Source organism: Pinus tabuliformis, chromosome 1_1, assembly GCF_031772625.1.
Source record: "Pinus tabuliformis cultivar Carrire ecotype Pingquan chromosome 1_1, CPIR1, whole genome shotgun sequence".
Lineage (NCBI taxonomy): Eukaryota > Viridiplantae > Streptophyta > Pinopsida > Pinales > Pinaceae > Pinus > Pinus tabuliformis.
This window is the reverse complement of record NC_142297.1, coordinates 339,757,319-339,779,700: the sequence shown is the minus strand read 5'-3', so window position 1 is coordinate 339,779,700 and position 22,382 is coordinate 339,757,319.

Here is a 22,382-nt window from a genome sequence, read left to right as displayed (position 1 = left end):
GCGCTCGAACCACCTGAAGAAGGTATCAGTGAAAGTAATCTGAGGTTGACCAGCATGCCTAGACATGTGATCGACCCATCTCTGCATACGTGGCTCGGTCGGAGAAGGCAAGTCGAGTGCAATATACTGAGGCTGCATTAGTGGTATTTTCTCCAAGGCAAAGGCAGTCAGAATAGAACTAAATCCAAAGTTCTTCAGCTTCCCGTCCTTCACCTTGGTCAATTTACTTTTCATCTGAACAAGTACCGCATCACACCAGTTGAATACTTTCGGTTGGAGACACTCCAAGGCGTGCTGCACATAAGATCTGTTGGCAACATGAAGGGATGCACTACCGGCCATCCTACCAATAGTATACAGAATGGACCTGAGAGACCTGTCAGTAATCTCACGGATAACAACCTTGTTGTCTCTACTCGGCTGGGAACCTTCCCTGCAGTACTGGTAAACATAGTCTCTCACAGAATCATTCCCCCGGGCCGAACCGGACAAAGAAATGGGGGCACCCCGCCTTGACAACCCAGTCAAGAAGTAAATGTCCACTATGGTCAAGGGGATAGATTTTCCCATAATCTGGAATACTTGGTTGATGGGATCCCAAGAATCAAGCATATACTGCAGTAAAGAAATCTGTGCTCTCATGCTAGAGATACGGAAGAACTTCAGCAGGCCACAGTTCCGCAGCGCATTCACCGTGACAGGGTCATGGAGGGCAATCATATCTTCTTCTTCATGTTCTCGTTCTCGCCACATAAGGGACATTTTTCTCAAAGGTCCCTGCAAAACAAACAAGAGAATGAGTAAGATCCTGGATTTGATGAGAAACTGGCGAAATTTCATCAAAAACTGTGCCACAAAATCAGTTTTCTGGTCCCAACGCAGGCAGACAGTGTTCCACCTGCGTTGAAGGTCAAGCTGCCTCAAGGCAGCTTGACATTCAACGCAGGTTTCGAGTGGACAACCTGCGTTGATGACAGGGTGCCCTGGCAAAACCCCAGGTGCCCAGAAAGACTGAGAAACAGGCACAGAATGGAAAAATGAAACCATGAAAAGAAACAGCTAGGGTTTAGCTCCTACCTGGTCCAGCCGGCGCCGAGAATCGTCCACAGAATCTCCCAAAATCAACTGGTGAAAATCAAGGGGGAAGAGGCACCTCCAAAGCTCCAACAAACCAAGTTCAAATGAAATGGTAAAATGAGAGGTAAAAACACTTTTTAATTGCTTTTTACGTCGTTCAAAGCGGAATATTAGGGTTTTTATCTCATATCATGTATTTCTAACTAAGTTTGATGCAGCAATTGAAAATGCGGTACTATCCTTGAAAAGAGAAAAGCTAGTTATGGTAAAAATTCAAAATTTGACTATATAAACGAGCAGTTTTAGCATAAAGTTCATGCTCGTTAAAAAATAAATGCAAGATCCGAGCAGTTTTAGCACATAGTTCATGCTCGTTAAAAAATAAACATAAGTCCGAGCAGTGTTTTGGCGCATTCAAGCTCGTTAAAAAATGAACCCATCCCAGTAAATAACCATTGTGTATATGACCTGATCAACCATAAAAGCCTTGGTCGTGTTTGCACCGTCACCTCCACTTTTCATTTGGCCGATCGTTCACCTCCATATGATTGTTTACCCATTTTGAGGAACAGCTGTGAAGAGTGATTTCACCTAGCCATCCTTGTGACACTGCCGTGATTGGAAAATTCCAACCTGTACCTGGAATCAACTGCTAACCCTGTTCATCACTCATTCCTCAAAAGACGAGTCTTCTTTAAGCTCTTTTCAAATGACTCGTAAAATATGAAAAGATTGTCGAGTTTTGGCCTTCCATCTCGTTAAACCGATCGGAAGTGCTATCCCTCCTCTAGATTTTAATCTTTTTGGACCTGAGGGATTATTGCACAAAAAGATCGAGCGCTTGTTTTGTTCGGCTTGTTAAAACTATCGAAAACTCATCCCTTCTGTATTGTTTTATACTTTTTCGGACTTAAGGGATTAGATGACGAAAAAGGACTTGTGGAGTTAACTTTATGTACCTTTTCAGACTCTCTAAAAATGAAAAGTACCAAGTTATCCTTGTCGTTAGACTCGTTAAAATCACTAAATAGCGACAAACTTGTCTTTAGACGAGAACGAGTTTCACTATCGCTAGGCTCGTTAAAACATAGCGATGGGCTTGCCTGAAGGGCAGGTTATAGAACAAGCATATGTTATCCTCCTCAAGCTTGACAAAAATAAAGAGGTACTGGTCAGCAATGACTGGGGAAAATTTGGGAGAAAATCAAGAAAACTTTGATGGTAGCAGGTCGCTCTTGAACATGACACTTTTCCTCCGTACCACAATCGGGTTGGGTTGTTTCATTCACCGGTCACATCACCATGGTCTCGCCATACCATCCATACTTGGGGTAATGCTACCAATCCATCGCATCAGTTTCACCATATGTTCAAGAGAAGTCGTTCAGAAAGAGTCAACCGGGTCCCATCCACTGCCATACATTATCCTTCATCCATTCATGACCGCCACCCTGAATCATATGTCACAGATCGTTTTCACCTCCATTAAAATCATTAGCTTTGTTCCGTGTCACTGATGTGGGATTCATTAAGGCCCTCCTTTGATGGATCACTTCTTGTCGGCATCAGCTCATTATCCAAGAAGTTGATCTAGGAACAACCCCTTCAGTACTTTGAAGCTTGCATGCCTCAATGGCAAGTTTCTCATTTCCGGCGACAGGTATACATCAATGACCTTCGACCAGAAGATTTTGCGTGGTGTTTGACGCCAAGTCCTTTATTCACACCACGTGAATTGTACTACAGTACCTTGAGGGTCATTATCATTATCGGTGATTCCTCTCGCGCTTGTTAACGGTTTACATCATTGACCGGTAATCAAGCGATGTCTTTCCATGTTCGACTTCAGCGCAATTCTCACATGGATCGAATTGTACTTAGAGTGAAGATCGAACGAGTTTGAAGACCCCGGATCTAGTTTCATCCATCCGGGCTGCAATATATATTCAGGAAAAATAAAGACATTTGACATGTACATCATTGCAGCAGATGATCATCCTACTCAAAGGATGATAATTTCACCAAAATTATCAGTCTACCATCAGAGGATTGTCTGTGCTATGTACAAAAATGAATTTATAAAGCTGAGCATGGGAATGCCCCCCTCAGCTAGATCATGAAAGCAGTATGAATCATAATGTATTGTATTGTATCTTATTACAGGTCTCCTCCCAGCAAATAGATGAACTTCGGACCCTCCTGGATAAAGCATTTCACCCGATAAACGGCCTCATACTTTAGGGGGAAACTGTTATAGAAATTTTTGTGCCTTCCAGTCTCGAGCATGAAATGTCCATAATCTAAGGGATCCAAAGTCCCTAAACATGTTGTTTCTACCCCTAGAGGAACAAGGCCAACTAACCACAGCAATTCACAGAATTTCTCCACCTGAAAACACTCAAAAACAAGCCAATTCTGGATCATGTCAACTGCTCCACTGAGCATCTACGCTGAATGTCAACTACTCCACTATCTACCTGCGTTGAATGTCAACTCCGACAAAGGCTACCTGCACTGAGCGTAATTGGACAAGTGGCAGGCTCATTCCTTAATGTGTCAATGGCCAGGAAGCTTCCAAAATGACACTTGCATCAGGGAATTCGACTGGTGATGAGTAAGAGGTTCCAAATCTCCAAGTGGAAGCAAGAACCTCCAAATGGACTCAAGAACTGAGAGAGGGAGAGGACGCTAGTCAGATCTCAAGCTGACTCATCCTCTCTCCAGAATAACTATATATAGATCTCCCCTCCATGAGATCTAAAGGCTGGAATTTTGTTATTGCAAAGAATTGTTGTTGGTTTGAGATTGGATCATTGGGTGCTTAATGATTTGAAGGGAGCTGAAGAAGGAATTCCATTCTGCTGGGAAGGAGATGCTGGATTGGAGCCCTATGGGTTGTATCTCTTCCTGAACCTTGTTATCAATCAATAAAGCTATCTTGGTTCTTTCCTATATGCTAGTGTATTGTATATGATTTGCATTAGTATATTTGATTTACTTCTAATCCTGGATCATTTATGAATATGTATATTTGCCTTTGTGTTGTGTTCTTCTCTTGTCGCAAGTAGCTGTTCTCTTGTCACAGGTAGTTGTTCTCTTGTGATCTCGTGGGAATCAAGTAGCTGTTCTCTTGAGCAAGCGAGGAGGCAAGTAGTTGTAGACACCCAAAGAGAAGAGGATCTAGATCGAGGGACAACCGGAAGGCAACGGTAAGTCTACCAATCTCCCCTCTTTCACATTTCATAAAGGAAGAAATCATAATAGCTATATCTGTTTGTTGCTAAGGTGTTGTCACACCTTAGGTGGATAGGATCGTCCTGCATAGGCATTTTTCCCCACAACAGAGTTTCAGCTCAATCTTGGTTGTCTAAGAGGCCATAGGTACTAGACAAGGCCTTACATAACTATAGGAGATCATTGGCTTTCCACTTTCCCTTCATTCCCATAAATCCATCAAATACATGGGTGCTAAAATCTACAAGGCAAAGCATTCTTGATGTGTATTTATGGTGGAATGTAATTATATTATAATAATGTTAAATTGAGATTCATTACTTGAGTGATTCAAATTATATGTTGTTCCAATGGTATTGGAAATCGTTGCATGAGAACCCATTAACTATAATTATTCACCAATAATATCCAAAGGTTGTTCTATACTAGAATGATGATTTTCTAGTATGATGTATAACGATGATAAGGTTGAAGAAATGAATGAGGAAAAATCACATTCAGGGGGTAGTGTGGATGAAAGTTGTACTGTAGAAAAAGAAAATACAACAGTATGGACAAATATGCACAAATTCCGATGAAGAACATGCAACATCAGCCAACTTCAATGAAAACACAAAGTGTGAACAGTTTGAGCTGTCTGATTTCGCACTTATTGCACATTGAACTGGTGGATCTGTATCTTCTTGTATTGATAATATGGAAGATCAATATTACATACAACAATGTATACACATTTTTACCTTAAGGCAAAGTGTTGGGCAAAAGACCCTCAAGGAAAACTCCCCTGAGACAAGTATCAAGTCAATGAGAAAAAACTCTTGTAAAAATGCTAGTAGTCAATTGTCCAAGGGTGATTTTTGGATGCCCTCACAAGAGCTAAAGATTTTTTCCCACTATCCAAAGGATCTTCTCTCACTAAAAAGGGTATGCTAATAAATGCTTATGGGAAAAAGTCACAACACATTTATCTTTGGTTCAGAGTTTATCCATATTGCCCATGATGTAAATAGTTATAATGTTATGTTGAGTAAATTTTTGGCACACCTTTAAGAAGGTATCAATATTGAATGTGGGCTAGAAATCTAAAATGTTATCCACCGAATTAGATATAGGATTATATTTGTCTATATGGGAAGGTTGATATAGTTTGAGCTTGTAGGAATTAATTATTGGAGAATATCCTATTACAGAGGTAGCTTTGGATTGAATGAAATTTCATGAACCTACTGTAGAATATGTGAGCTAAATTTTTTATTTTTAATATATTTTTACCTTATACTATTTCTTATGACGGATGGCATATGATATGTAGGAATCTTTTTCATTCTATAGAAGATATTCATGGCCTTGTGTATGATCAAGAAGAGTCCTAAACCTCAAATGACGACAATCTGCTATTCAAAGTTAACAAAGATATTTTTGATATTAGAAACTCATTTGTATCATGCTTATGCATGGTACAAGCTCTATATCCTCCAAGAAAGCTACAATAAATACTTAGGATAGAAGGATTTGTAGCTGATGGCATCATCTAGATTGTTGGATGCCATTGTGAAACGGGATGAGGGAAATGTGTAGAAAAATCACATTCTAGAAACCATTTATCTTTGGTTAGGAGTATACCCATATTTCCCATGATGTAAATAGTTATAATGTCATGTTGAATAGATTTTTGGCACACCTTTAAGAAGGTATCTCTATCGAATCGGGTCCAAAAATCTAAAATGTTATCTATTGAATTAGATATAGGATTATATTTGTCTAGATGGGAAGGTTGATATAGTTTGATCTTGTAGGAATTAATTATTGGAGAATACCATATTGTAGAGGAAGCTTTGGGTTGAATGACATTTCATTAAGCTACTATAGAATCTGTGAGCTAAATTATTTTTATTTTTAATGTATTTTTGCCTTATACTATTTCTTATGATGGATGGCATATGATATGTAGGAAGTTTTTCACTCTATAGAAGATATTCATGGACTTGTGTATGGTCAAGAATATTCATAAACCTCAAATGACGAAAATATACTATTCAAAGTTAACAAAGATATTTTAGATATTAGAAATTCATTTGTATCATGCTTATGCATGGTACAAGCTCTATATCCTCCAGAAAAGCTACAATAAATACTTAGCATAGAAGGATTTGCAGTTTATGGCATGATCTGGATTGTTGGATGCCATTTCTATTATGCCCTATGATCACAAGCATGGGACTCACCATTTTGAGCTGGAGAATGAGAAGGAAAGAAGTTCAAGAATGGCTAGTCTTCAAAGTTTTGAGATTTAGTTTGGATTCTAAAATGGATACCAGAGAAGTGGTAAGTTATTTCAATGAAAAGGCTTAATTTCATCTGTCACTGTTTGAGATGTTTTCATTTGTATAGGTTTTTCTAGTATAAGTATTATTTTATATGCTTAGTTCAAGGAGTTTTCTTCCAATATGTCTAATAATAATACGTTTTTTTGGCAGTTGTCACGCTCAACACTTCTATCTGAATTGGTAAGTAATAGGTACAAAGATCATTAAAGAATTTATTTTTGAAATTAATTCTTTCCTTGATGTGCTGAGAAGTCAGAGCACACATATATTCTTCTAAACACTTTTTATGCTTGTATAGGTTACCTCCCATATGTCTTTCCATATGTACCTTGTACCTTGTTACCTCCAAGCTTGCAAGTAAACGGTTACCTTCCATATGAAGAATTATCAGCCACTGAGATAGAAATCAATGTTTCACCTGCCAAAGGTCCCAATGTTCAATCAAAAGCTGTACCCATAGCAGCAACTCCACCTCCTGTCCTAGATCTTCTTGGTTATTTGATAGGTTTAGGCAATGCACTTTTCCCTAGAGATTACTGAGCAGTAGGCTCTGGGTGGGTATTAGATAGTAAATTCCATTTCATTTTCTAAATAACAAATGGAAAAAATTGGCTTTATTGTTGTTAGATGTGAATTGTATTTACTATGATAAGCGTCAACCTGATTAAAGCAACTTGTGATATTTGGTTAATTCTCTGTGCAGGTCTCCATTGCCTGTTTTACTTGCATGATCAATATGTGAAGGCCTTCAGATCATTGGGAAACTTATATGGTGCAATGGTCAATTTTTTTACAGCGTGAAGCTTTAGAATAACTCTTTTGGTCTTGCAGCTGTTGGACCTCTATAGGTGCAGTTCATAAAATGTGAAAATAGTTGAGATATTAGTTCTATTTAATGTAAATATTTCTAGTTTAATAGGATGTAGATGCACATCTATTTTGAATCCTTTTGCTAAGTTTCGTTCCTTGTAAATTAGGTGCCACCATTATAGCTTGGTAGCTCAGCACACACACTGCTACCAATGGTACTATTTCAAAACATATCTCCTAGACTGGCAAACACTCTTTTGTAGGTGGAAGTAAAAAATAATCAAGAACTTGTTTGGTATTTTAATGATAATATTTCATTTGAATTTTTCTTCACTGAGGATGGCAGGATGGAGCGTGCAACATTTCTGGACGTAATAACGACTGATAGGATCTAAATTTTAAGCTTTGGAAGTTTTCTTCATTGAGGATGGCAAGATGGAGCATGTAATGTTTCTGGAGGTAACAATGAATGCTAGGACCATTCCCTCTCTGCCACTCTCCCTGCACCTTCGACTTTATTGGATTTTTAGGACTTTTGGGTCAGAAGGACTAGGCAGGATGGACAAGTCCAAGAGATCAAAAGGGGAAGAGGAAGAGCACATAGACGGTGAGCTTGTTCTCTCCATTCAAAAGCTGTAGGAAATCCAAGAAGATCTTAAGAGGTTAAGTTCTCATGCACTCTAAAAACTGCTTTTTGGGGTAATTTTGTTTTATTTATTTATTTTTAAATTGGTTTTTTTCTCATCTTTTTTTTTTAATTTTGCCCATTCCTTTCTCTATGTATTATTTTTTTGATTTATTGGTGCATCTATGGATTGATTGCCTTTTTTCTTGTCTGTGGGCTGCTTGAGAATGATTTGCTACAACCCTTAAGAGCAGGTTTGAGGAAAAGAGTGGTTTTTCAGTAAACCTGCACTTCATCTTCATATTCTTTTAGTCTTTTGGATATGGACATTTTTATTGGTTTACATATATTGTTTTTCCAATAGTGTCGGGAAAATTATTTCAAGGAAAAATTGAAACTAGAACATCCTCAAATTAGTTATTTAAGTTTTTTCGCCATATCCATTTATTGTTTGGGCATGAGTTGGTAAAGCTCAGGGTTCAACAAACATAAGATTTTGTGTGACAATTCTTGATCAGTTACAATCTACCTATTTACAACTAGGTTCATAATGACCTGGTGACTTGAGGCTCTCTCAATGTAGTATGCTACACTCCTAAATCCCTTTTGGTATCAATTACAGTCTGCACATTTATGATAAGGTCATAGTGGCCTGGTCACCTGGGGTACTCTTGGACTAGTCACTGCCCCCAAAGGATCTAACAAGGTTGCTAGACTTAATGGCAAAATCTCACAATTCTATTTAGCACCTGCCTTTAGGGAAGGGTAGACCTACCTTACCTATATGGTTGTTGATAGTTGTCTTATTCTTACAATCGTCTTTTTATTAGTTTCTGGAAAGCTTTCTTGGAGGAATTAGTGGATAGTGTTTAATTCAGATTCTGGATGACAATCAGAGTATTCCTACATTAAATATTTGTAATTTCATAGTTTCATTTAATTGAGGAAGAACCAGATTCATTATATCACTTTTGTTTTCCCTTTCCCCACTTATATAGTGATGTTGCAGCTTTGTATTTGTTGGGTCGCTATAATACTAGTGATTCCCCCATTACTATTGTAGTTATACCCCTTATTAATATTGTTGTGCTCTTATTGCCACCATATTGTTATTATTGTGCCCCATAGAATCCCTCTATTGTTATTTTTGTGGCTTTATATTATTATTGTTAGGTCGGCTGGATTATATTGTGACTCCTTAGACTCCTATATATAGAAAGGAGGTTTTGTCATTTGAATCATCGTAGAATTGTTCATTTATGTAATGTAAAGGGGGTTGCCCCCTCGAAGAGGCTGAATTCTAAGGCGTTGATCTATCTTTTTTATCTTTTCTTGAGCTAGTTTCATAACATTTGGTATCAAAGCTTTGGATTCTAGGGTTTCGCTGCTCCAAACAGGTCATCGTGGTATTTTCGCTATAACTTTTTTTATGTGACATTTCAAAAGTTGAAAAAAAACCCATTTTCGAAGAAATTGCGCTGAACCTCAGGTCCACATTTCAGAGCTTTTCACACTATATTCGCGGAGATATGATCTGAGGAATTTGGTCTTTTTGCAGACTCCTGAACTACATTCCAAACAGGTGACCTGGGGAAAATCATCATAAATTTCTCTCTGAGGATCGGATTGAAATTTCATAAGGTACAAAAAGAGGATGGACTGTAGTTTCTTGTATGCATTTTCAGATCCAAAGGTTGAAACAATGACTTGTGGCACATTGCACAAGTTCGCTCTACTGAACTAGTCTATAATCAAGTCACTGTGGGAGATTTCGCATAACTCTTCCTTGGAGAATCCAATTTGGGTCAGACTTGTGGCATTGGAAAGAGGACACAAAGGGCTACTACAGGTCACAAATCTATAACTAGATGATTGGAGAGTACAGAGATACATCAGAGGCAATATCCAGCTCCTACAAAGTGAAAAAAAAGTGTGTAGTTTTTTTTTTAATTTTTGCATAAGCTTGGTTTGAAGGAATTCATAAGGCATAGTAAAGAATTATTATCAGTAACTAATGCCCCGAGGAAAGGAAATGCAAACACCTAGTAAAGAACCTGAAAGCTCTAGCATGGCTCATGAAGAAGAGGAAGAAATGCTACATGATATATCAAAATTACAAGAACAAGTGCAACAAATATCACGCTCACAAAAGCTAATAGAAGCTAAGGTAAATGGCATGGAATCTAAGATAAATGGCGTGGAATCTAAGATAAAGGGAATGTAGCTAATATGGATGATTCAAAGACAGATTTGAAGAGAGACATGGCATATTTGAAGACAGATTTAAAGACACACATGGCAGATTTGAAGACAGATTTGACAAATTTTCTACAAGAAATACTTAATAATGGTGAAAAGGTTGTAAAGGAAACTCATGATGTGAACAAAAGAAATGTTAATCATGATTCCATAAACTCTAATGTTGGATCGAAGACCCACCATATTCCAAAAATCAATATGAGGAAGTTTGATGGCAAGGATCCCGCCACATGGATATTACAGATGGAGCAATTTTTCGATCTCAATAATGTGCAAAACACAGAAGTACCCAGAACTACTCAAGCGTTGAGGACAACACTTTTTTGAAGGAGAGGGGCATGTTGGGTCCCTATAATACTAGTGATTCCCCCATTACTATTGTAGTTATACCCCTTATTAATATTTTTGTGCTCCTATTGCCCCCATATTGTTATTACTGTGTCCCATAGAATCCCTCTATTGTTATTTTTGTGGCTTTATATTATTATTGTTAGGTCGGCTAGATTATATTGTGACTCCTTAGACCCCTATATATAGAAAGGAGGTTTTGTCATTTGAATCATCATAGAATTATTCATTTATGTAATGTAAAGGAGGTTGCCCCCTCGAAGAGGCTGAATTCTAAGGCCTTGATCTATCTTTTCCATCTTTTCTTGCGCTGGTTTCATAACAGTATTTCTTCAATTGAGCATAACATGTCTATATGATATAACGGAAAAAAATGGAAAACAAAGTGAAATTTTTAAAGGGTGCATTAAGCTGCTCTCTTTTAGCTATTCATCTCCAATTATGTTGAATGTTAGAAATGGGGGCCAGCTGCAAAACTTTTTTTCTTTCATGAGACTACAGAAGTCGGTCTCCAAATGAATTGAAAATGTCCTGGTGCACTATGGGTTGTTCTATCACTAGTCTTAGATGGGATGTTTGTATTCAAGTCATTCAGGTTATTATCATTTTTAGTTATTATATGATGTCCAATTGTGTGGGGCCTTGTACATGGGTAAATTGCACTTGGGTATTATGGAAATTTGAGTCCTAAATTATTTTTGGTGCTTTTCCTTTCACTACAAGGTCTTTAACATTCATTACTATTTGATACACTGAGCATTAAATATCATCTGCCCTTCTTCATGCTTTGCCTTTCACTACAGGATCTTTAACATACAATATTGTTTTATACACTGAGCATTAAATATCATCTGCCCTTCACCATAAACCATAAAAAAATAAAGCTTTCTTTATATATAATTTATTTGAATGAAGGAAGGGAGAGATTTGTTGTTCCAATTTCTCTAGTGTGGCATACACTAAACTATGAAACACATCGTTTCTATTTTAATAGAATAAGCATGCAGTTCATCGAATTAAAAATTGAATTATATCAAAGCTACAAATCAAAACACCCATTTTTAAAAATCCCCCTATCAGGGAACAACATGGAAATATGCTTATTTCCATTAGAATCGAGTGTCAAGGCTATGACACACAGCTTAATGTTATGAGCATTGCAACCTCTTTACATGAGATCACCATTGTGAAATAATGACATTCTAGGAAGGGATGTCTTCCTTGTGTACAATTTGAAACAAGTTCTTTGTTAGATATATCAAATTTTCTGATAATACAACTTTCAATAATCATGTGATTCTAGATCCTATGAATAGTAATAATGGGATACATAAGACTGAGAATTAACCATGGTTGGCAATGTCTAATCTCAGTAATTAGGCGAGGAAGACTACAATTGAAGAAGGTGATGATAAGCAATCTACAGCAGAAGGCCTCTGATCTAGGTCTTATTCCAAGCATCTAATCTGTAAATTCCTCAACGGCTCAGACACATTCAACCCACTTGTCCTAATAAGGTGTCTAGTACTCGACACATCAACTTTAACCCCATGAACACCCCTAGACATCTCAGGAGCATGGTTCAAGCCACTAAGATTATGAGGGTAAATCTAAGGTGCACCAATGGCATCCTCAAAATCTATTATAAACTACTCATCTGATTCAATGTTCTTCATCACGTTATCCCACCTGAGATCCCTGTGCATAAAAAAAAGGGTGTGCAAAGACACCAGTGCCTTGGTCACAAATTTTAGAGCTTCCACAAGTTGTTTGGATTTGGTGTTTGGGTTTGTTCGTAGTTTTTAATTTTTATCTTTTTTCTTTAATTTGAAATCAACAACTGTAAATGTAATTTTAAGGATTGCCATAACTCTTCACTTGGTTTGGTGTTTGGGTTTGTTTGTAGTTTTTAATTTTTATCTTTTAACTTTTTCCTTTAATTTAAAATCAATGACTATAAATGTAATTTTAAGGATTGGCATAACTCTTCACATAATTTTTTAAAGTGTGCTAGCTCAATGGAAGAGTGTCTTCTTTAGGAGGTAAAGTGTGCTTGAGATATTTTTGGATTCATTGTTTTATATTGTCTCTAAAGAGACAAAAGTGATCTTTAACTAAATTTTTTATTGTCTCTAGAGAGACAATAGCTAGTATTAAAGACATATTGTCTCTAATACAAGTGTTGTCTTTAGAGAGACAAAAATGAAATTGTCTCCTAAGAGACAATAATGGTTGTGTTATATACACTCTCTATAGAGACAATATTTTTTAAGACAATAATCTTTAAAACAATATACTTTAAGACAATATTTTTTAAGGCAATAATATTTAAGACACTATTTTTTAAGACAATAATCTTTACGACAATAATTTTTGAGACACCTGCTTAACGACAATATTTAAGACAATACACAATTTTTTTTGTCTTAAGTTAAGGCAATTTACCCAAAAATTGTCTCAAATATTGTCTTAAAACCCTCCTTTATGTAGTTGTGTAAACTAACTGTATATCAACATATAGTCAATCCTAGATAAACTGATAACCTTGCACTACATTTATTCTTTCCCATACCTGCCATGCAATAATAATGTACTTAACCAAAACCAAAAGAAAAGAAATCGAAGAAAGCGAAATCATGAACCATGACATATTTGTGCATATACTACACGGAAGAAATATGAAGCAAGATATCACATAAATATCTATAAATATGTAACAATAGGTACACTTAAATTTAATTAGATACATTTAAATGAATATATACATTAAATTTAGTTTTGATTGATAATTTTTTATTTAATTTGCTTATTTAATTAATTATTCAATTAACTACTTATTAGGAGTTATCACGACCCGACCATAAAATCAATAAAACAAAGTAACCACGCAGATAGGTTTTTCTCATACATAAATCAAAATTACAATATACTAGTGTCCATCTTCTTCTATTTATAAGTAAATAGAGTATTTGGCTCTAAACTAACTATATATCAACACATAGTCAGTCTTAGATAAACAAATAATCTTCGACTGCATTTATTCTTTCCCATACCTGGCATGCAATAATAATGTACTTAACCAAAACCTTGAATTGATACGGGAATGCCTTATAAGTAGACTATTTGGCTCTAAACTAACTATATATCAACACATAGTCAGTCTTAGATAAACAGATAATCTTCAACTGCATTTATTCTTTCCCATACATGCCATGCAATGACAATGTAATTCACCCTAAGGAAAAGAAATTCATGACATATTTAATGCCAAAATTATTAACGATGACATATTTGTGCATATAGTGCAATAGTGAAGCATAAATTTCAGAGAGGAAAACAAAAGGCACTTAGTATAATTTGGTCTAGTTAAGTTTCCATTACCTGGTCTCATAAGTTGCTCTACAATTTTATCAGGTTGTTGTTGCTGCTGCCTTTGTTGTTGCTCTTGCTATTGTTATTATTGATCTTGGTGTTTCTATTGTTGCTCTTGGTGTTGCTACTCTTGGTGTTGTTGTTGTTGCCACTATTGTCACCGAGGATGGGATTCCCATGAATTTGGGTGTTGGATCTAGTGACGTTCCTATCGCCGTTGTTGAGCCTGTGGTCGACCTTGTTGTTATCTTTGCTAACGCTACACCCTCCTTGTAGAAAATTGTTATCACCGCTGACATTATGCCCTGATTGTAGCAAATTATTCATGTTGTTGGCTTACAGATATTGAAATTGGAACGCCTTCGAAGGCAACAAGATTCCCACTTCTACAAAAAAACGGCTTCAATTCAACCATACATAACGTGGACATTGATAAGTTATTCTGAATCAATGCTTAACTTGGACATAGAATATGAGCAAATCAATGATATCTCACAGATACACGTGGTTAATATTATTAAAAATGTATATAGTTTTATCTAGTATCAAGTGCTTTCATGTAATAATATTAGTTGGATCCATTATAAGATTACTATTATAGATATTCAGTAGTTATTGAAGATATCTTTAAGGAAAAATAATTGAGTTCAAAATTGGAGGATTTACCTCTCAAATCAGTTGTGATGAATCTCTCATACTACTTTATAAACCATTCATTTGAACTTATGTTGGGGTGTTGGAGAACCTATGGCCTGCCTCCTTATATTTTGTTTCAAGTTGAAAAGAGGTTTCATAAAGCCTTTCCTTTGACCCCTACGATTTTGTTTTTTAGGAAGGAGTTTGAGATTGTAAGTGTTGTAGTCATTTTTAAAATTTCATGAATAAAGCTAGCCTTGATGATCTCATCTACAAATTAAGGCATTGTGTTATGAAAGCTTATCTATGATTTGTAATTATTAGCACAAGACACCATTAGAATCATGTCAATAGTTGGAATCTTCAATATACAAGTCTCAATAAAATCTATTCACGTGTTGGAAGTAAATCCAAGGATTATAGAAAGACAAATTTGATGGGATGGGTGATCAAATTCATGTATACTTTGCAAAGAAAAGGCTGCAAGATATTTCAAAGATTAACAGGGTGTCACAATCATAAGATAACCTTGCACTTGTTGAACCACAGATGGTATGTTGAAGGAGAATGGTAGTTTTAAAAACGATTGGAAAATCCTCCATGTAACACTCATAAATTTTTATGCTCTTGACCTGTGAGAAATTCCAGAACACCAAATATGCAAAGAAATAGAACCCAGAACATAGAACAAAATGAGAAAAACAACAAGTATTTTATTATTAAGAGATGAAAGCAGTGCTCACTTGCCTCTTCGAGGGGGCAACCTCCAACATAGCAGAGCTCAATTACAAAATAAGACTCGATATATCTCAATGGGGAGTCTCTATCCTTTATATAGGATTCATAAATACAATACCATGGGTCATTACCATGGTTCTCTCAATACCATCTATCTAATGCCATGGCCCGTTTGCAACTAATTGTGGTCCCTTTCTTAAATGCAGGTCAACCACTTACAATTATTAATACGAGCTTTATTGACTCTTTGACTAACTATAACTATGACTTGACCCTATTACATAAATAAAGGGGTTAGGGTTCGACCCTAACATAAATCCCAATGAGGTTTCTTGCAATCCTTATACAATGGTTGGAAAAGTAATTAGTGATGACTTGATTTTCAACCAAAATAAATAAATAAGGGGAATTTATCTAAATGACAAGGGAGTATTAATCCCAACTAATTATGTCCAATGGAAGTTCAAGTTCATGGTTTGAAAATATCATCTAGAAAGTTATTATTCATGGAATTCCATTAAAATTTACAAGCATAGAACCTGCCAAAATTTGGAGCCCCATTTCAAATATCAAGCATTATCCACTACCCCAAAGTTGTAAAATATTCACATATGCTTGTTTTTCTACTTTCATTTTACATTTTGAATTAGTTGTAGGATTAATAACATTCCCTATGGCTTCCAAAGAAATATGTTGTTCCTTCTAAAAACCATTTCTCACAACCCTAAAGATGAGAGCCTAATTCACCATGAACTATATATTTTCACAACCTACGTTACTAGGGAAACACCATACAAGATTTTCCATGTAACGTTTGGAAAATTCTAGGATGCTTGTGATTGAATTCCCACCTAGGATTGTGTCTCTCTATGTGCCAAAATTGATAATCCTTCTTAGCAAGCCATGATGTCCATTAATTATTCGTGAATTACTTTCCCTATAACTACTACATTTATTTATCAGATGTCAATACTATATAAGAATGTTGCACACTTGGACAATGAAAATCATTCATCGCAATATTTAAAACCATAAAAAAATTCAAGTAAAACACCTATTGCCTCATTACCTCCGGAAAGGAGTCCCTCTTCTTGAAATTATCTTTTTTTTCGAAGCTTTTTCTTTTCCAAATCCTTCTAGAGAAGCAATTTTGGTGATTTCTCTCATACTAGAATATGATGATGATGATATTGTAGATGAAGCTACCTTGGGAATGATGGAAAATATTTTTTGCTAACTCCCCAATTAAAAACATACTATGAGAAACATAAATACCATGCTTATATACATGTTACAGATTTATTTAGTAGATAAATATAGTGCATAAACACTACCTCTTGGATTTATAACTTGAGCATATCATATTATCCTTAATAGTGGAAGTAATGTTTCTTGAATATTTTACTTAAAAAATGAAATTGCAATGGACACTAATGGTGATAATTCTGTCAAAACATTATAGAGTATCTTAAGAAATCCTACTTGGCTTATAGGGCTCTACTAACATGCAAATATTTTATGATTGGATCATTGCTTTCTATTTAGTCTAAGAAGTTTATGATTAAGAGATTTCCAAGATCTATAAAACCACAAAGTTAAAATAATTTACTCATGAATATCACAAAGCATGCTACCCTAATTGAGAATATAGATTGTTCACTTTATCTCTTAGAAAATGCAAATATGTATGTTAATCTGGTTGCTAGAGACAAATCCCTAATTCATAGATCTAATTATAACTAGAATTGTGATACCTTCTCCATAAATTTCTAAAGAATCTTAACTATGCCTTAAAAATGTATCTCCAAGCATTAATGTTGTACAAGATATTACTTATTGATTTTGGGCTTGGGATGAGAGAGATAAAAGAGAGATTGACCATTCTCAAAGTAAACACTCACTTTTCCATACATAATGTCCCTTTTTTACCTCGCACCATGTACCATTTTTTTCTAATAATATTATAAAGCTTGCCACGTGCATAAATAGGGCATATATCAAAAGGTATAATGGACCAATGAGTTAGGAAAGCTTCCATAGGGCATATCTTGGAAAATATACAAAATCAATGGATAAAAGTTTTACCTCATGTAACATGAATATCTTACTTTTATCTCCTCAAATTTTCACTATATAAAACATCACAAAATGGAAAAATGACTCATTCACTTCCTAAAACAAATTTTTTCTCCACTTTTAAAATGTCAATACTATTCCCTAGGTTCTTTTGCACACTTTGAATCTCTTTGAGCTTAGATGTTTTTCAGTTATACTCAAGTCACCCCTACTTGTAAAATTGGGTGAGCTAACTCATACTACATGGCTTAGGCTCCTATATATGGAAAGGAGGTCTTTTCATTTGTATCATCCAAGAATTTTTCATTTATGTAATGTAAAGGAGGTTGCCCCCTCAAAGAGGCTAAATTCTAAGGTGTTGATCTATCTTTTCTATCTTTTTGTGAGCTGGTTTCATAACACAGACCCACATAATGTTCAAACAAGGCTTTTCCTTTCCATCGTCACCCAAAAAATGCCCCTCTCGCTCTATAGGTTGTCGCCTTCTCCTCCAAGGCAGTGAAAGAGGTTGATAAACTTATTCTAGAAATTCTGGACTCGAGTAACTGATGAAAAAGCTTTGGTTGTTGGACATCCCCTTCAGAATCATACATTTTCCCTAGCATAGGCAACAAAAACCCCTCTGAGGCTACTACAGCAAAGGCCGTTGATAAATCTAGGGAAGAAGGAAAAAATAATTCATGGAGCCTGTCGACCCGCCAAGCCTTGGGAAAGAACTTTCGACTGTATCCATTTCTCGAAATGGTAAGTCTCTATCTGACTCTAGTTCTATTATCAAATTTCTGTCTTTGGAAGATTTATGGTTATTGAAACTAGAGTAAATTAAAGGAAAGGAAAATCCATAGTAAATTAAGTTGAGGTTGAATCCATCAAATAAAATAGACTTCTTTGACTAAGCCTAATTCTATCCTAGCTTTAACTAATGGAATGCAAATTTGGTAGCTATGAAATATAATGTGCAGTATGCACCGAGCATGGGTACTAGAAATTACTAATTAGAGTATATAAAGGTTGTTTTAACCCAAGATGTAAAAATCATATAAAAAGTGATGGCTCTAGGCTAAACCCGCGTGTGTGTCCTGATTGCCTCAATGAGTTGATATGAGAAGAAATGTTGAGATCCATTTGGCTTAGACACCAACAACAATCATACCTATTTAAATGAGATTTTAGAACATTGTGTTTCAGATTTCAAGATCCTTGAAATGCTTTTTATTTGTCAAGAACCCCCTTTCCTTTGATACCAGAATCTCAGAAACGGACAAAGGTTGATCCTTTACCTCCAATAAGCATCTACCCAATGGAAAACCACAAACACTATTTTTCAAACCCTCTTGATTGATGTCCAGGGGCTGAGGATACTTCACCTTTTCTAGCCTTTTATACTTCTTTGTGAGACAGACAAAGCCCTAATACAAGGCCAAAGGGATGTCAATGAGCTCAATAATAATATTATATATATGAGCTTAGATGCTAGGAACTTTATAGCTTCAGATATGATTTTATATAAACCTACAATAAAGAGGGAATTCCGAGTGAGACACTATCTCCAAACCAAATTCAATTCAAGGGTGATTTCATAATAGAAGATTTGACCCTAAAGCAATCAAAGCTTCCTGGTTGTAGTCATGACAAAAGGCCTTAGATATAGATCATTTGACCAACAATTTGACAGAGAGCTCTATCCTAGAGATGCTTGATTGATCACACCTTGATATCATTTCCTTTATAAGATCTACAACCTAGAATTTTGCAGTAGGAGTTTTAGTGCTTCACGATGACTGATCTTTGAAGAGGAAGGAGGTTAGTGTTGTCAGAAAACTTCTTGTGATTTATTTCTTCCTTGCTTAGGCTTGCCCTCACCTTAGCTCTGATACCTTGCCCTCACCTTAACTTTGATACCATTCTAGTGGGGCAAGCTAAACATGACAACAGTAGAGGTAAGAAGTTGTAGATTCCTGTGTTGTTTGTCTTTTATCTTCTAGAACATCATATGTTTTATTGCCAATTTCTGCTAAATTTAAAATTGACATACTGATCTGAGAAGAGGGTTTGCAATGCTAATAACCTCTTCTTCAGTCCATGTTGGCACAATCGAATCTTGTTAAAGGACCAACTATTTCTTGTGCAAAATTCAAAGTAGACGACAACATACAACATGTTTTCTAAGAATCAAAACAACTTCTAGAAGTGCTATGACATTAATCAAACACTATGTTTATAAACCGGTTCGTACTAATGGACACAGGATGTGTAAAATGTATTCTTTAACAATTTTTTTCTCTGTCGACTGGTTTAAAGCTTACAACCTTACTCCTATCTTGAAGAAAGGGTACTTGCTTCCCTTTCACTTCATAGGTATATGAAAACCCAGTTTTGTAAGTACCCATAACCATGAATATTATACCAACTCCCTATGGTTAGTGCATCAATAATGTAAGTGTAACACTCATCCATGTGGTAGTCATAAGGCATTTAGGTAAGGTTTTACTAACACTGGCATCCTAGACCATTAAGATCTATCCATAGCCTCATAATGATGTATTTCCTTTACTCAATAGAACACTGATCATTTCTCTCCCCCAATCATCAAATTTTTTCTCTTCATTCTGAATGAGAAATCAATCAACAAGTCACCATTTTAAATGTTAGATCACAATATGTTTAGCATCTATCTTGTGCTTACACTCTAGTATTCTCGCAGCTTCAGAATTTGTCTACTTCTGGCCCCTATGCCCATTTTCATCTAGGTTTCTACCATGTCAGTGTTCCATTCTTTCTCAAAACGGCATGACATCAGTTGATCTATCCATTTCGTAATGCCTTTGGTAAATTTTTCTATCAAATTCTCTAAAGTATATATGAGATCTAAGGGTTTTTTTGGTTGTTGCTAACTTCATATATTTCTGCTAACCATGATATGGGTTTGATGTAGAGGTTTATGATTGAGTAAGGGTTGCATTTCTCGATATCTGTTTAGGAGGAGGAGAAGGAGAAAAGTGGTGTTAGGGTTGAGAGCTAAAGATGCCTGTGAAAAGAGGAGGTGTGTGGAATGGAGGGTGCCAGGGCTACCAATGTGGTAGAAATGGAGGATGGGGATGTTGGGGTTTTCATCATCGAATAGTTGTGTTGGGCTTCCTTGTTATCTTTGTGGTCATGCCATTGGTTTTTCTGGAAACTAGGTTTCGTCACTCCGCATCTACATCTGCAAATGGTAAGCTTCTTCCTTCCCTCCTCCCTCACTAGTAAGCTTCTTCCTGTGCTCCTCTCTCGTTGGTAAGCTTCTTCCTACCCTCGTCCCTCGTCAGGTTGCTTTTGTCTCTTTTTTCGGGGTGGGTCAGCGTTTAATTTATCTTTATTTCCAAGCATGTCGTTTCTTAATCTAGTAGTATTACAATGAAGTGTACACTTCTTACAACATTCAAGTAAGATCTCAGTTACAATGAAGTGTGGTCGTCTTATACTATTTTAGAAAGATCCCTTTCATTGAGAACCCACTGAACAATGTATTTATGTGATTTGAGCCTTAGCGGGGAATTATCATCACCCCTGGTTAACCATTGAACCAAGGCCCCATGGACCTCCTTTTAAATTTGATTTGCCTTCACCACACCTGGTTAATGTTTCTAAACATTTTATGAGTTTTCTTTATAGGTTTCCTTTCATTTGATCTATGTGAAGCTGTGAACTCCATCTCTGCATTAACATGGTACAATACCTACCAGGAGAAAGATTCAAAGTTTGTACCTCTCTCATGCAAGAGCAAAGGTTTTACCAACTGCCCCTAGGGTAATTTCGCTTGCAAAAGATAATGAAACCAATCATCCCGATAGCAGGAAATAACAATTCTCTTTCCATTTTTTAATAAAGGGAAATGCATATGATTGGTAAATTTTCTAGGCACTCCTCATTCTGAGGAGGATGGTACTAAGTGTGTGCTTGATTCGGCATAAGCTGGATGGGTATTGTCAAAATATATTTGTTAAGAGTTCAGTTCAACATCTTACTCATGTGAATTGAATCTTTTGGGAATTGAATCTGGGTGGGAAGGGTCATAATCATTCTTCTCGTCCACTCATTATCCAAGCCAAACCCAATTCCCATCCATAAAGCTAAATCCACTTCTCATCAGTCAAGCTAAAACTAGTTTTGATCCACCCAACCTAGACCTAATTTACAACGACAATCTTGTTCACCAGCTACTTTCTGCTATACATATCATTTTCACACTGTTCCCACAGTCTCCAGAGCACATTGGCCAAAACAAACGATAGATATTATACACACCATTTTATTATTGATGTGTAATGAAATCTCAATCTTAGCATATGCATGATAGCAAAGAAACTGCCTTTTTAGTGTTTCAGTATTTTTATAGATTTTCTTCTCCATGAAGTCTTTCTACTGGACCTTTTATGCGTTTTTTGTCATTTAAAACAGAAGGGCACAACTTATCAGGAGATGGATCTATTAGAATGGTATTCTCTTTCCACATCTTGAAAACCAATTATATTTTTCTATGACCATTTTGTTCTTTTTCAGGATCTCGACAATGCACTTGCACTTACATTAGTCTAATCCCAGAAAATAAATAGTGTCCCTAAATTGAAATTTAATCGACTTGAGTGGATTGAAATAAAGAGGAATTATTGAGGATATTGGAGCTCTATCATATGTTTAAAATCACTCTTATCTATTTATCTGTGGGGTTCACAGGAACAGGCAGATGACTGGAGAAAGCAGAGTTTAACAAAGAGCATTGACTCTCTCTTCCCAAAGGAGGCAAGTATAAGAAACCTGCTGCATTTGGATATCTTAAAGTTGATTTCTCCCCTATTGAGAAAAGAATTGAAAATAAATTTTGTTTACTAGGCAGGTGA